This window comes from Fragaria vesca, linkage group LG5 (genome assembly GCF_000184155.1).
Source record: "Fragaria vesca subsp. vesca linkage group LG5, FraVesHawaii_1.0, whole genome shotgun sequence".
Lineage (NCBI taxonomy): Eukaryota > Viridiplantae > Streptophyta > Magnoliopsida > Rosales > Rosaceae > Fragaria > Fragaria vesca.
This window is the reverse complement of record NC_020495.1, coordinates 6,145,976-6,149,736: the sequence shown is the minus strand read 5'-3', so window position 1 is coordinate 6,149,736 and position 3,761 is coordinate 6,145,976.

The following is a 3,761-nucleotide window of genomic DNA, read 5'->3' as shown; positions in this document are numbered from 1 at the left end:
ATTCACAAAAATCTTCATACCCAGATTATTTGGTTGCTCCACACGTTGATATATTTAACACTATTGTGTCGGCGTTTCTCTTATTTTGTCATTGAATACGGGGTACGGTGGAGAGGGAGACTCTTCAATCCTTCAGCTAAGACGATTGAGTATTGAAGTGATTTCATGAGGGTTTTAGAAATTGAAAAGGATGACGAGAACAAAAGCAAACAGATGGATGAAAACTGATGACACAATCGGCAATAAACAATATTTAATAACCTAAAAGTATGGTGATAAGGATAACCTTCAGCAAAAAAGATGTCAGGAATAATCTACCAATAGATGAAGACAATTACAATGTGTTTTAGATGCATCAGACTTGCTCACTGAACATGTTTTTAATTTTCAGTTTTCGTAAAACTGTTTTACAACTATGTTACCGGACAATTATCTCATTCATAAAAACATGAAATTTAACTATCTATTTTCATTTTATAAAACACTTTTTAAGAAATGATTTTGTAAAATGTTACCGAACAGGCCCAAGCTTTTTGGTTGTTTTAAGATTATGATTTTTTGGCTGTTTTTAGCTTTTTAGCTGTTTTAAGCACAAGTCTCAAACAGACTAGCCAAAGTTTAGCTATTATGATTTTTTATCAGGACCCACCCTGAATTTCACCCTAAAATCTAAAGCAAACCATGCGGGAACCACCTCCAAAGGAAATTATACCGAAAATTTGGCATAACCTCCCTTGAAAATGGATTGTGCTTCCTAAAAACACTTGCAAACACTTCTAAAAATTTCAACTCCAACCTTATAAACTTCTGACACCTTCATGCTCCCCAAAAATCACAACACCTCCTAATTTATATTAACTAAACTAAAAATTAAACCCACAACCAACATTTTTAGGTTCAGAGCAACTCTAATACTGAAGAAAACAAATAGAACTATAAAAATGAGCGGAAGCTATACTATTGACTATACCTCGTCTCCATGTATGCTCGACCCTAGACTATGTCAACTTGTAAACTGGGCATTTAAAACCGAAGGACTTAGGGGAGAAGCATTTGAAAACGTTAGAGTGAGTGGACACAAATAAAGTTGAACGGTTTGAATGATTAAATAAGACTTTATGCTTTCCCAACTTAATTTCCATAGAAGAGCTGTAATGCTGCTAATGCATGCCACATGAAATTAAGACTTTTAACTTTGAAATTGACAAATACCGAGAATAAGCGACTAGCCCCACTAGTCTCTAATATTATATAAAAAATTGAGCCTCTCAGGCTCTAATATATAAGTATGTATTTACATACGTCATACTCCTTGCATGAATTCTTGTGAAAGATAAAAATTCATGCAAGGTTACTACGCTTACGTCTCACGCTCACGTTACACCACAATGGCGACTTATTGCTACACTATTAAGGCGGAAAAGACGGGTGTATATATGTGCTGCATATCCCCTATATGAATATCTACGTTCATATAGAGCTATGACGCTTGCGTCCCACGCTCACATCACACCATAATGACGGTTATATGCAAAACTACTACGCTTGCGTCCCATGCTCACGTTACACCACAATGACGGCTTATTGTTACACCATTAAGGGGGAAAAGACTGTGTATATATGTGCTGCATATCCCCTATATGAATACCTACATTCATATAGAGCTACGACGCTTGCTTTCCACACTCAAGTCACACCATAATGATGGCTAATTGCTACACCATTATAGCGGAAAAGACATGTATGGCTAGCTAACATTTTANATACATATTATCCTCATAATTTATGTGTATATATATATATATATATATATATATATATATATTCACCGGGATTTTCGGTAACTCTCCAAAACAAATAAAAATTGCCAATTTAAAAAGAATGACCCATAAGCTCCAATAACAAGAAATTGCTTACTAACAAACCATTGCATGCATATTATTTAAAATAAAAGTGCACTCACAATATTAGGCCCAAACTTCTAAATGCTCGGAATACTCCTCGAGTGTTGCCTCCAACTATTCACAATCCCGAATCAATCCCACGTCTGACGATAAATAGTAGAACAAATGGGTCAGACCGGACTCTGAAATAATCATTGACTCGACTTCTTCTTAGTTTGATTAGGATTTCTTAGGTTAACCAGGATTGACCAAGTTTGACCAATTGACTTAGGGTTGGCCAACTAATGATGTTTCGACATTTACCAATTTAACCTTTGACTTAACGAGTCGAGTCATTTCACAAAACATCCTACCAACTGTTAAACACTAAGTGTCGCTTAATAATTCACAAATCACTAAGGACACCTAACCTTTATGCTTAAAAGATTGTTTTGGTAACCTTCGGTTTTGATTAATCAAACTAGTGAAATTTCAAAGACTCAAATATACAGAACAATTAATCTGGAAAACCCACTAAATTACTAAGGGCATCTAAAAAGGTTTCCATAAAAAGAAAGTTTCCTAAAATAAAAACTTTCTTAACTTAGTAAGTTTTCCGATTACAATCCGAACTTTCTTGTTTCCGATACAAAAAGAACACATCGATCAATACCTTAACCGCTTCTGCCAGATCTGTCCCTCACCAGAGTACTTGCCGGAATATTCTGCGGGATTCCGGTCACTTGCCGGAATTTCGTCATAGTCTCCATGTATCTTCCAATCTCCAAGTTATCGACAACCAAGCAGAAAAATAATGATTCAAACACCAACCAACAAAAACCACACAACAACAGCAACACCGAAGTTCAAAACTTAATACTCACCTTCAGTCTGCCAAACACCGAACCCAAGAACTTCCTCTCGTTCATAAAATGAATTCAGAAACACCTCCTTGCCGAAACTTAACCTCAGCCGAACTCCTAAGCCTCCGCTTTGAAACCCGACCGATGCAGCTCCTCCAAAGCTCCACCAAACGGTGTCTGAGTTTTGCTTGAGATTTGTAGGTCTCATCGGAGCTCGAGCAACTCACCAGAAGATCAAGAACTCGTCGTCGGAGCCAAGAATTCGAAACCCAGAAAAAGGGCAGAAAAGGGGATTTCCACATTAGGGCTCGAATCAGAAGATTAAATACATGAATTGAAGAAGAAGGAAGAAGGAGAGAAACCGTAATCATTGGAATCGCCATCGCTGCTCGAGCTTGCCTGAAATCGACGAACACCACCACACTTCCTTGGCATCGATCTCTCTCGTGAGTAGATGCCTGTCGAAATGGTATGGTGGGTACGCAGAGGTAGAGGAAAGAGAGCCGAGTCCTTTGATGATCGTCGATCGACCTATGACAGTTGGACGAAGGCAGAGGAGCGGTTAACAACCGTACCGGCTGCATCTCTTTCTCTCTCTCTCAGACCCTCTCTTCTCTAACTGGGGGAAGGATTAGGGTTTTTACCCTATAAACTTCGGGCCAACAACCCTGATTGAAAGGAAGAGAATAAAGGGCTAAGATTAAAAGATGAGAAATAAAAATTAGAGAATAGAAATTGAAATTTTAAAGTACTCGAGACTTTGAAAATTCGTAGAAGGAATTTTTTTAGAGATATAACATTAAATTACCATTTAAAGGTACAAATGATAAAATAGTTTTCAAATGTTCCACTTGATAAAAATGTCACAATTAAAATATGTTACGTGATAAAATGGTCACCTCATAATATCTTAAATGATAAAAATGTTTATTTTCACGTTTTTTACATGACCATTATACCCTTATCTCTAATATCACATGTTTTTTTTTTATCATTCTGAGTCTCTCTCTCTCTC